The sequence below is a fragment of the Podarcis erhardii genome (assembly GCF_964252035.2).
Source record: "Podarcis erhardii genome assembly, chromosome: 3".
Classification (NCBI taxonomy): domain Eukaryota; kingdom Metazoa; phylum Chordata; class Lepidosauria; order Squamata; family Lacertidae; genus Podarcis; species Podarcis erhardii.
The window spans coordinates 62,245,860-62,259,348 of NC_138507.1; positions in this window are offsets into that span (position 1 = coordinate 62,245,860).

Genomic DNA, 13,489 nt, shown 5'->3' on the forward strand with positions numbered 1-13,489 from the left:
TGGGGACACGGCCAGCCACTGTGACCTTGGCCTCCCAGCTCATTCCTTCAATGAGCACAGAAGTGGCCTTGTCTGAAGAGGCCTTTAGTCCCACTGAGTTCAACTGTTCAACTGTTAAGTCCAGTTGCAGACGACTCTGGGGTTGCGGCACTCATTTCGCTTTACTGGCCGAGGGAGCCGGCGTTTATCCGCAGACAGCTTCCAGGTCATGTGGCCAGCATGACTAAGCCGCTTCTGGAGAACCAGAGCAGCGCACAGAAACGCTGTTTACCTTCCCGCTGGAGGGGTACCTATTTATCTACTTGCATTTGACATGCTTTCGAACTGCTAGGTTGGCAGGAGCAGGGACTGAGCATCGGGAGCTCACCCGGTTGTGGGGGTTTGAACCGCCAACCTTATGATCAGCAAGCCCTAGGTTCTGTGGTTTATACCACAGCGCCACCTGCATCCCTCAACAGAACATACTCCCTAGTAAACACACCAAGGGTTGTAGCTGAAGTCTGGTGCTGATTCCACATATCTATGAAGCACCTGCTTTTACACTACCAAGTTACTGTGTGTGTTGCTCTTTTGTGGAGGTTGCCGGTAGCAGTGACTACATTGTGTGAGCTGCACAGGAGTGCAGCAGGTGCACTTGGCCATAAACCCATTTGGCCATCTTAAATCTTCCCGACTTCCCTTTGAAAGAGGCTGACTAAGCCCTGTCTCGCAGTAAGGTTTCTTTACTTTCACAAGACTAGTTGAACTAGTTTCAAAACCAAGTAGGAATTTACCTCCTTTATGTGGTGTAGTCAAGCAAAAAGCCTAAACGAATGGAGATAAAACTTATTTTTCTGGGTTATTACTGACCCATCAGCTATGAAGCCCACTCTGTAAATGAAGGGTGCAATAGAGCTGGAATTTATTACTCTCACAGTACAACTGAATCCTCATTAAAGGATAACATGATCTAGCCAGGTGTATTTTCTTTTCCCTTTTGATATTGCATCCTTGGAAGGATTTGAGCTGAAGACAGAAAAAAAGTAAATACTGATGTACAGGGCATGGTCATTAGAATAATAAATATAGAGGCAACTGTCATCTGGCAAGCACAGTTAAAACGAGATATGCCAGAAGCACTTGGCCAGCACCTCTGCAATTATTATGAGGGCTGAGTATACATTTGTCAGAGGAAGCTCAAGCTGCCGGAACATTTCTTCTGAAAATGGGCAACAAACTTCAAATCCTTCCAGACAATGTCATGCTTCACTCCAGCCTCATCTTGTGGGTAAGGAAGCACCTCTTGCACTGATGTCCTGGACCTCTATCTTAGGGGGCTTTAAAAATAAATGCTGTAGGGGGCTGGCTCCAGAGGATGTATAAGCGGTAATGCAGGGAAGAGAAAGACTTTTCTTCAAGTCAGCTATATATGGCCCTCCTCTAAGTCATCCTGTCAGCACCAGATTTGGGGTGGGGCGGGCAGTTCCCCTGCATAGAGTGCTGTGCTGGGGGGGGCACAAAAATTGGAAGATCCATAATTGAGAAGATCCATGTGGGGGTGCCAAATTTTGGTCTCACACAGGGTGCCATATTAGGAAAGATTACCAAAGTCTGTTCCTGCCAAGTCTCATTTTGGGATGGCACCCACCCCATGCACTGTGTGGGCTGTAGTGGTTGCCTATTATTTGGAGCCACACGTGATTATTATTTTTTCCTCCTTAGATCCTCATTGTCTTTGGGCCTAATGAGTTTTTGATTCTGCTTATGTCACACCAATCTTTTCAGGGTGGTAGGGCTCTAGGTTTCTATCATTTTGGTAGGTACAGTGCAGGAAAGAGCAAAGGGAACATTGAAGTTCTTTGTAGAGATGAGCAGTTGCTTCCTCATACATATCCATAAATGCCTCAAGAGTAGGAACAGGAACACACACCAAGGTCTGGCTGGAGGGAGCAGAGAGGCTGGCTTGAGACTGTGTACACACTATACTTTTAAAGCACTGCCAAACACATTCTTTCCTCTCAAAGAATTCTGGGTGTTGTAGTTTACCCCTCACAGAGTTACAATTCCCAGCAAAACCTTAACAAACTACAGTGCCTAGAATTTTTTTGAGAGAGAAAGAATGTGCCTCAAATGTGCTTTTAAAGGTATAGTGTGTGTACACAGCCTGAATTCTCTCAGCACATTTAATGTGCCAGCAAGGAAGGGCTAGGAGTAGGAAGTTAAATACTCTGAGGCCCTGAGCCAAGATGAGATGTAGGTATAATGCTCTGTGGCTCAGATTTATAGGATCCCACACTGCTGAGAATTGGTTTATATAGCAGCTGCTACCCATTTGCAGGTCCTCTGAGGACATTCAATAAAATTTGCTGCTCGTTTATAATCCAGGAATTGTTGTGTTCCAAGTACAGTGAGGGAGTTTCCCAGCAATTCAGATGAAATGTAAATACAGCAAATCCTGGCTCTTGAGTTGACACAGAAATATTTCCTAGGGTGACGAAAGCAAAATAAGGCTGTGTATACACCATATGCTTAAAGCACATCAAAAAAAGAATCATGGGAATGGTAGTTTGTTAACGGTGCTGGGAACTGTAACTCTGTGAGAGATAAACTATAGCTCCCAATATTCTAAAGTCATGTGCTTTAAATGTGTGTTCTGTATACAACCTCAGATTCATACAACATAAAAACGGCTGGACTGGGAAACCTGAAGCCCTCTAGTTGTTGTTGGACTCCAATTCCAATCAGCCCCGACAGCATGACAGCATGACAGAGGTCGTGGGAGTTGTGGTTCAACAGCACCTGGAGGGCCACAAGTTCTTTATCCCTGATTTATCTATTTATTTATAGTGTTTGTACCCCGCTTCAGCCAAAAAGCCTCCCAGAGTGCCTTACATAAAATCAAAACACCACCACATGCTGACGTGCAGTCCAGCCAAGGGATTCAAAAGGCGGGCTGCTCTTTTCTTCGGCTAGCGTCCACACCAAGCCACCCCACCCCACAACATTCCTACATTAAGAGAGAGATTTTACAATCTACATGCTTCTAGCTGTCAGAGGTGTACCACAATACAAACATTTAATCTAAGAATGGACCATTTTATCTCACCCTACCAACCCAAATGTCCTGATCTGAAGAGTGGTGGAGCAGGTGTATGCATGCAACAAAATTATCATGAATTACGGGAGGGCAGGATTCAAAGTATGACTAGGTTTAAAGGTTTAAATATTTTCGAAGAACATTGCAGCCTGAGGGTGGAATCTCTAGCCTACTGATCTGCCCTGGACTGTCCGTGCTCACATTACTTTTCACTTGGGTGCCTAAAGAAGAAGACAAAAGCAAATTGCATAATATTTGCTATATGCTAATTTATGTGTATAGATGCAAATATAAAAATAAGTTCCTCCAAGTACATCTAGTTTCTCCCCCAAAGCATAGAGCACTGAAGCTCATTACCAGGCCTGTGGTTCCACCTTCCTGCCAAATAGTCCTTCCACGGGCTACAATGCAAAATGCAATGGATTGACTAAGAACTAATTTAGCAACCGGGAGGGTAGAGTTTGTGAACCATGAAGCTCAGATGTTTAAGATTCTTGGCTTTAGAGCTTGAGGAGGTTCTTGTGCAAATGATTTTGCCCAGTGCAAGTGATACACCAAGAGGCCTATCTTCATTCTTCATCACCAGGTATATTACAAATACACCACCAAACAGCAATAAAGTCAAATGATACAGGTTCGCTTACTCTCTTGGCTCAAGACAGTCGACATACACTTTCCACGGAAACACCGCTTAACTTCCTGCTGGAGCGGTACCTATTAAGGTAATCTACTTGCACTTTGACGTGCTTTAAAACTGCTAGGCTGGCAGGAGCTGGGACCGAGCAACGGGAGCTCACCCCGTCACAGGGATTCGAACCACCAACTTTCTGATTGGCAAGCCCTAGGCTCTGTGGTTTAGACCACAGTGCCACCCGTGTCCCTAATAAGGACAAAAGAACATGCCTTCAACACATGCATGGCTTTGGAGCAGTATTCTGTCCTGAAGCTTTCTCTTTTACCTTTTCCAATATTATCCTCTTCAGCAACATTCCGTGAGAAGTGTTAGGGGAAGGCTATGAGGTTTGTTTCCCTCAAAGTTTTTTTTTATTATTATTATTCTTTGGATCTTCTGTAAGCTTTGAAAATCAATAAAACACTTTTCTTTCATTCCTTATTTTAGTAGTTCAGTACACAGCAAAATCCATCATTTTCTACAACCCTCTTCCATCTTAAAGAACTCCAAGGGAAAATAAAACAAATGTGTTCAGATACTATCATATTGTCCTCCCAGATGAGAACAAATGGCTTCACAGGTGTGCCTACATGGTTTTATTTTATACCTAACTCCAAATGAAGTCCCGGCTGGCTAGCAACAAAATATATGTACCGGTATATACAAAACTGAAGACCAGAAATTGAAATGGCAAAAAAACAACCCCAACTTTTAAGATAGCAGCAGCACATAAAGTAATCTCTTTTGTTACACTGCTCAGCGCCACCACCCATGGACCTCACTCACAGCCAAGCCTCCACAGCAAATCCCACAGCAAACAACTCAGGAGAATCATAGAGCTGAAAGTGACCCAAAGCATTTTCTAGTCCAGCCCTCTGCAATGCAGGAATTGCAACTAAAGGAAGAGGCATTGCTTTAAATACTTAGGCCCTAGGTTGTATAGGACCTTGTACACTAGTACCAATACCTTGGCAGTCAGTGCAAGTAATTACACCATTTAAGGATCAGTAGAAAATGTTCTCTCACCACTGGCCCCAATAAGCACCCTGGCCTGGACATTCTGCACTAACTGCAGTCTCAAGCCCTTCTTCCCAAGGAAGCGAGGACTGTTTTTCTTATCAGGATCCCTAAACACACACGCATCTGACAAAAAGACAGTCTTGAGGATATAGGCATAGGCTGCAGCAGTCTTTTGCACCTGTGGAAGTTTGCTTCTAAACTCTTTTCCAGATGCAAAAGGACCTGTCTCTGAACAAGATTCTAGCAGCCCTTCCTGCCTTGATTTTTTTAATGACAAAAATAGTGTTTCAAGTGTGGACAAGGTTCCGGAGTATGATCATCTCCCCCATATAGAAAAGAAGTGCATCAGGCATACAGTGGTATCTTCAGTTACAGATGCTTCAGGTTACAGACGCTTCAGGTTACAGACTCCGCTAACCCAGAAATAGTACCTCGGGTTAAGAACTTTGCTTCAGGATGAGAACAGAAATCACATGGCGGCGCAGCAGCAGCAGGAGGCCCCATTAGCTAAAGTGGTACCTCAGGTTAAGAACAGTTTCAGGTTAAGAACAGACCTCCAGAATGAATTAAGTTCTTAACCCGAGGTACCACTGTACTAGTTTTCTCTACACAGGGAGGTGTAAAATAAGCATCTAAAATTGTGAAGTGATGCAGACAAGGAAAGTCATTACAGATCAGCCTTTATTTTTGCCCAGAATATGTAAATCCCCCCCAACTGCTCCCATCAATCCAAGCTGCCATGGCCCAACAGTCAGGAAAAGTGAGAGTTCTAGTTCAGAACATCTGAAGTGGGGAGGAAATAGACCTCCCAGTGCAATAATTCAGGTTTAAAAGCAGCTGTGGTCTTTTGTTTCTGTCCATCCCACTAGGTGGCAGCACATGATCCAATTTACAGTACTTCAGTTTCAAGGGACTGTTCAGGAATGGTCAGCATTTTGCTCTATCTACACTTGTCCTGAATTAATAAATTAAACGATATTCATATAGCTAAAGGTTACACACACACACACACACACACACACACACACACACATTAAAAAATCATGACAGACAATTACAAGGTTAGACCACTTAAATTTCCCAAAGCATTATAAAAAGAATAAAGTAAACCATTATGTGGTTCAAAAATTCCCATGATTACCGCCTGCGCAGATGAATCTAGATGTTGCTCTGAAGAGGGGGGTGGAAGCCACAAGTCAAACCCCAACGAAGACTTTCATCGTTCTGCCCTGAGTTCTGGTGCTCACTAGTAATCCAGGGGAATCCAGTACCTTGGTAGACCCTGATGATGGTGGTGATAGGTTCCCAGGGAGACCCAGGGGAGAGAAGCAGGGGACAGAGAAAGAATAGCCCGTTATTTCAGTCACTCATGCTCAAATAAGGCTTTATTTTCTATCCTGCCTTTCCTCCCAAAAGAGCCCAGGGCGGCAAACACACAAGTGATAGAACAACTAAACCTTCTTTTAAAAATCCTTTAAAAACAATTCTGATACAAATACAGACTGAGATGGATCTTTATTTGTTTATTTATTTTAATTTTAAATTTTTTATTTCCAAAACCAAAAAAAGAAAAATTACAAACATCAAATTCAAATCCATATTCGTTGTAATGTAATGTAATGGAATGGAATGGAATGGAATGAGCCTATTACATAGTTAACTAAATTAAAATATACCTAATTGCTCTAGACTTCTCTTTGCTATATATAAATACAATGCAATTAGAAATTCTGTATTGAAAGGTTTTTTTTGTTATAAATATTATTACAAATTCCCCTATACCCCCCACTCCCCTTCACCCTTGTAGATCTTTATTTAAAAGGCTTTGGGGGGGGGGAGAGAGGAAGGTCTTCAGCAGATGCCAAAATGACCACAGAGACAGTGCCTGTCTTACGTACATTCAGGGAGAGGGAATTCCAAAGGGCAGGTAGGACTGGTTCCTACTTTGTGCGGAACGGACCTCCTAATAACACAATATCTACAGGAAGCCCTCACCTGCAGAGTGCAGTGTTTGGGTATATAAGGGGTGAAACAATCTTTCAGGTATCCTGGTCCCAAGGTTTTACACACCAAAACCACCACTTCAAACCTAGCCCGACAACTAATTGGGAAAAAAATATATGTTGTTGCACTACAATCCGCACCAGCCTCAGCCAGCACGGTCCAGGGGTGATAGGAGCTAGAGTCCAGCATCACCTTGAGGGAACCATCTTGGCTACCCCTGCCCTGGTATCTCCAGGTGATGGGAAAGGCCTCTGACAGAGATGCTGATGAGCTCCAGGCAGTCAGGAAAGACTCTACGGTCTTGAAGGACAGCACTCTCAGTTCTCATCTGGGCCCTAGAGCCTTTTCCTGAGTGTGTAATGGCACACCACCTAATCTTGGTTGGGAGGCAACAGAGTATTTTGTCTTCTTGCATCAGTCCCAAAGTAGAACTGCCTCCTCTCTTCTCAGAGCAGGGCTCTGGATAGGGTAGGTGAGCTAAGTCATGACTCTGTCATGACGCCACCTCCTCTTCCTTCCTGGAACATATTTTCTAGAGTAAGGCAGCGCCTGCAGCAAACCGTTTTTAAAAGTGTTGTTTCTCCAAGTGAAATGCCAAAGAAATATTTGATAAGATAAATGGCTGGAGAAACAAAACAAAACAAAAAAGGATGGCCGGCTTGAGGCATTGGGGAGGGGCAACACAGAGGAGGCCACCGGCTCTAGTCTACTGACGGCACCCGTGTCCTTTTAAGGACTGGAGGCAGTGGGAAATACAGCTCTTCCCACAGCAGAAAAACCTGCACCCACTCTTGTTGGCAGGTACATTCCTATTGAGCCTGAGTGTGAGATGGGAAATCCCCGCTTTGTATTTCAACGCTATAGGCCTTTCCATCCAAGCATAATAAGTGCCCTGATGGATCTGCTGAATGGCCCATCTAGTCCAGAATCCTGTTTTCACAGTGACCACCTGTGGGAAACCAAAAAGCAGAACAACGCACGAGAGCCCTCTCCCATACCCTACAAGTCTCCTAATTTTCCAGGGACAGTCCTAAAATTACAAACGCCATCCTGACATCTGGTTTGATTCCAGATGTCCCTGAGCTCGGAGAGGAGGAAGAGCTGGAGCGCTTCCCCCCTTCCTGAGTTTTTGTGTTCTTATAGAGGGAGAAAAGCTATTTCCTAGCCACACTTCTCTCCTCTTACTCACCTTTCCTCCAAACCACGGTTCCCAAAGTGGACGATATTTCCACCTGAGAGGGATCGCCTAGGAGGACACTAAGAGGCAAGAGGGTGGTGGGAACACTGGAAATGGGCTGGAAGAGAAAGGTGGGATATAATATGGTGACCTGCAAGGTTTTTGGGTAACTATTTGGATATGTTGCATAAAGATATGTCTTATTTTGCTGAAAATTCCAGATTGGGTGATAAATCCATTTTCAGACACTGTGGAAGCTAGGGTTAGTGGAGGAAGAACTCATTGAGCTACAAAATGACCTTGAGCCGAAACCAACATTTAATAAATTTTTACCAAGAGTTCTAGTTACAGAAGGCATTTTCTTATTGCTATCCTGCACTAGGAACAGTACGTAAGCTCCTTGGTGCATTTCCAACATCATATTGGGTGAAGTAAGGTTATAGTGTTGCCATGCAATGTCTCTCCAAGCAAAGAAATCGACTCCAGATTAATGTGACATTTTAAGACTCCTGCTAAGTGATTTTAAACTAGACATTGGGAAACTGGTATACCGTATTTTTTGCTCTATAAGATGCACCAGACCACAAGATGCACCTAGTTTTTGGAGGAGGAAAACAAGAAAAAAAATATTCTGAATCTCAGAAGCCAGAACAGCAAGAGGGATCGCTGCGCAGTGAAAGCAGCAATCCCTCTTGCTGTTCTGGCTTCTCAGATATCTGCGCAGCCTGCATTCGCTCCATAAGATGCACACACATTTCCCCTTACTTTTTAGGAGGGAAAAAGTGAGTCTTATAGAGCAAAAAATACAGTAACTTCATCAAGCCCATCCATCATGTTAAAAATTTACTGAACAGCGAAGTGGTTACTAAATGTGGTGTCTGAGATTCTTGCTAAATGACTATCAGACTTTGAAAAGCTGGTCAGGTTCAACCAATTTCTTCAGTGAATTCACCTAAATAGTCATGATTGGATTTTGAAGAAATGTGCAGCTAATTGTTACTGTTTTCAATTTTACAGTGTTACTATTTTCCACAGTGGGTCATGCAAACCACTATTCTGAATGCTGTTCTTATAGTGTAGGGGGCACTGGAACCAAGGGGGTGGTGGCCCAAAAAAGGTTGGGAACCACTGCTCTAAACTGAAAAAGTCCCACAAGTTGCAGTCTTTTTCTCACAGTGGTTTTGCTCCATCCCCTCAATCATTTTAAATGGCCTTTCCCAAAGTTTTCAGGCATTGCAATAAGGGAAACATGAAGATGTGGTGGGGAGGGGGGTTGGAATTGGCAGAAGCCTACCCTCATTTAGCAAGCATGGAAGATCTGAACTGATAAAGGAAAACAGCTTTAAAAATCATTTTTGTGGCAACCTTCATATTACTGTAATTCTATTCTGCCCATCTTTAATCCTCTTCCAGTAAAATAAAAATAATAGCTAAGAATCTCCAGCTTTTCATGTATCTTCGTTCCCTTTGTGACAAATGCTGTTTGAGCTTCGTTTGCTGGAATAACAAATATGGAATTTCTTACTAGCTGGCCTGGAATGTACCTAATGGGAGAGGATACAAACAAAGCTTACCCTTATATAGAATTTCTTGTTTGAGAAACGCATATCCATTCTAAAATAGATCTGAAAGGAGAAGCCCCCTATGCATGTCGAAGCATATTCTCAGTAAGGATGGAAAGAGAAAGAAAAATAAAGAATACTTGAAATGAAAGCAGCAGAAAATTAGGAACCGTGCCTTTTGTTTTCACCCTAAATTAGGGAGCGAAGAAAAACAATGGCTCATAGAGTGCAATCTTCTGCATGCTTAACCAGAAGTAAGTCCCATTATTCTCAGTGGTGTTTACTCCCTTGTAACTATGTTTTGAATTACAGCCTCAGAGCATGCATTCTCCCCCCCCCCCCCCATGGAATTTCTTTCCCCCTTGAATGTATGGTAATGCAGTTGGTCCCAGAAAATAAGACTTAGAAAACTCCAATTTCTTTTTGCACAAGCCTCTGGGTATGCGGATATGCAACATCTGGAAGGCAACAGGTTGGGAAAGTGCATTGCAAGGAGTTGGACTAGATGACCCTCAGGGTCTCTTCCAACTCTACAATAATTCTATGAAACCATAAATTATAGATTTTATATTTTTAAAACAGTAAACCAAGTTTTGATTTGATTTTAAAAGTAATAAATTTCCTTCGCCACCCAACAAAAACAAAACAAAACAAAATTTCCCACCTCCAGAAAAACATCTCCCACCTCCAATAGCTTCAAAAATTCTGAAACTTTAGCATCTCTGCACACCTAGTCTGAGGGTCAGACAATTCTGTGGTCGTCTGAACCCAACATTTGTGAGGAGCAGTCAGGGACAGATTTAGATGAAGAGAGGCCCTAGGCTACTCCACCTGTGAGGCCCCTCCCCACCCCCACCTCACAACTAGAAGAAAATGGAATAGTGTTATAAACAAAAGCCTGTTTCACAGCAGGACAATTGAAGAACAAGGGCTAGGGAAGTTGGGTAGGTTGAGGAAGGGATTTCCAGGGTTGTTCGATCACCACCAGGATGTCCTAGACGGAAGCTGACATTTCAAACAATGGATTATCCAAGGCTCAAAACCAGTGAAGAAACCAGCACACAAGTGAGCGTCAGGAATCCACCAACCACAGGCAAAATTTGAAATGTTCAGATGCCTCTCGCTGATTTCAATCAAGTAGCCTTGGGAGAAGATCCTGCCTCACATGCTCTTTCTCAGAAGAGGTGAATTTCCATGATACTTCTTCAGAAGTAACATAGCGCCACTTATATTTGAAGAAGTCAGCTCCTCTGTTAGAGCAAGCCTTCTCCAACCTGATGGGCTTCCTATGATTTAGACTACCACATCCATCTGCCCTGACCAGCACAGTCATGCTGGAAGCAGATGATAGGTTTTGTAGTCTGAAAAATCTGGAGGATTTCAGGTTGGTGAAAGTTGAAGTAATGTGTAGTTCATCAGGATTAATAGAAAGCACAATCACTCATCTTTTTCACACACACAACTATGAAACAGTTGATTCACACAAATTGATTGAGAACAGTAAGGGGACCAGAGGGTTTGTCTTAAACTCAACCCTTGAGTATAACTCATAGGAAGAGATACAAGTCAGTATACACTAAACATGGACTTTCTGTTGGTTGGTAGGTCTTCAGAGGAGGTGGGAATCAGCTTGTTCTGAACTGGGTTGTACTCCCATCTAAGGATCAAAGCCACAGCTAGGGAGTGCTATTGGATTCAGCATTTACTTGGGATGCACAACTAGCTCCTGTGGCTTCAACCCCCTTTCAATTGATTACAACTGTTCCAGCTCTGGTTACGGTTATCCTGACCCCCATTAACTTCCAGAGTAGACAACTGCAATACATTGTGTTTGGGGCTTCCTTTGAAGACTACTTAGAAAAATCAATTGATTCAAAAAGAAGCAGCTCAGCATCTGTTCAGCATCTGATATGGGGCATATGGAACACATTCAACATTTAAAACAGCCTCACTGGATTCCCACATGTTTTCAGTCATGATCAGAAGTGCTGAACTTCACCCAAAAAGTCCTAAATCACTTGGTAATGGAGGTTCTCAAAGAACTCATCCTCCCGGGTCTCCATTTTAATATTGTCATGTCTTAGTTTTGCAAGCTGCCTTGAAAATGTTCACTCAGGATAAAGATTACTTAAATTAATAAATTAAAATCACAACTAGACCCTGAACCAGGACAACCAGAATACATGTACTGTATTCTCCAAATACTCCCCCAAATTCTACAATGCAGATCTCCATAGGAACCTGGAATGTAAGAACCATGAACTTTGGTAAGTTGGATGTGGTCAAAAATGAGATGGCAAGAATATTGACATCCTGGGCATCAGTGAACTAAAATGGACAGGAATGGGCGAATTCAGTTCGGATGACCATCACATCTACTACTGCGGGCAAGAATCCCGTAAAAGAAATGGAGTGGCCCTCATAGTCAACAAAAGAGTGGCGAAAGCTGTACTGGGGTGCAATCTCAAAAATGATAGAATGATCTCAATACAAATCCAAGGCAGACCTTTTAACATCACAGTAATCCAAATTTATGCACCAACTACCGGTGCTGAAGAAACTGAAATTGACCAATTCTATGAAGACTTACAACGCTTTCTAGAAATGACACCAAAGAAGGATGTTCTTCTCATTATAGGGGTTTGGAATGCTAAAGTAGGGAGTCAAGAGATAAAAGGAACAACTGGCAAGTTTGGCCTTGGAGTTCAAAACGAAGCAGAGCAAAGGCTAATAGAGTTCTGTCAAGAGAACAAGCTGGTCATCACAAACACTCTTTTCCAACAACACAAGAGATGACTCTACACATGGACATCACCAGAAGGGCAGCATCGAAAACAGATTGATTATATTCTCTGCAGCCAAAGATGGAGAAGCTCTATACAGTCAGCAAAAACAAGACCTGGAGCTGACTGTGGCTCAGATCATCAGCTTCTTGTAGCAAAATTCAAGTTTAAACTGAAGAAAGTAGAAAAACCACTGGGCCAGTAAGATACAATCTAAATCAAATCCCTTATGAATACACAGTGGAAGTGAGTAAAGGGAAGTTTTCCTTCTGCACACATATGTTTTCCCTCTGCACATAATTGTTGCATTATAGGGAAGCATTGCATTGTTCTCTTTCTACACATAACTGTGGCCTTATGGGAAGTCTTGCTATGGGAAGCATTGCTTCTTTTCTCTTGCATTCTGGGAACTCTCGCTTATAGTCTTTTCTCTGTTTCTGCACACACTGTCTGTTCCAAACACCAAGACATTCCCTCATCGCTCCGTTCACCTTAAGTTCATGGTGACTTGTTCTCCATGCATAGTTGACCACATCTATAGAACTTGATTATTGTATTCTTTCATGTTATGATCAATCATTAGTAATTGTTTTATGCCATATTAATCTTTAGTTATTATTAATTAGGAGGTTTCATGCCTGTCTAGTCCCAACCTCGTTTCCCAGCCTTTAATCTACCAGTGATTAATGTTCACATGTAATTCCCACCCCTCACATGTAATTCCCGCCTTGCATTTGCATTAACCAATCAGCATTAAGTTTCTTTGTGTTTGTATCAACCAATCAGCCACAAGCACACCTGTGGCAATGTTTGTAATATTCAATAAAAGAGAGTTCCCGGGGTTTTCCCGGCAGACGCCTCTCGTGACACCCACTGCTCGTTTCCCGTGATTTTCATTCCTACAAGTGAGGAACAGGTTTAAGGATTTAGATTCGGTGGACAGAGTGCCTGAAGAACTATGGATGGAGACTCGTAACATTATATAGGAGGCAGCAATGAAAACCATCCCAATGAAAAGGAAATGCAAGAAAGCAAAGTGGCTGTCCAACAAGGCCTTACAAATAGCAGGGGAGAGAAGGCAAGCAAAATGCAAGGGAGATAGTGAAAGATACAGGAAATTGAATGCAGATTTCTGAAAAATAGCAAGGAGAGACAAGAAGGCCTTCATAAACGAGCAATGCAAAGAAATAGAGG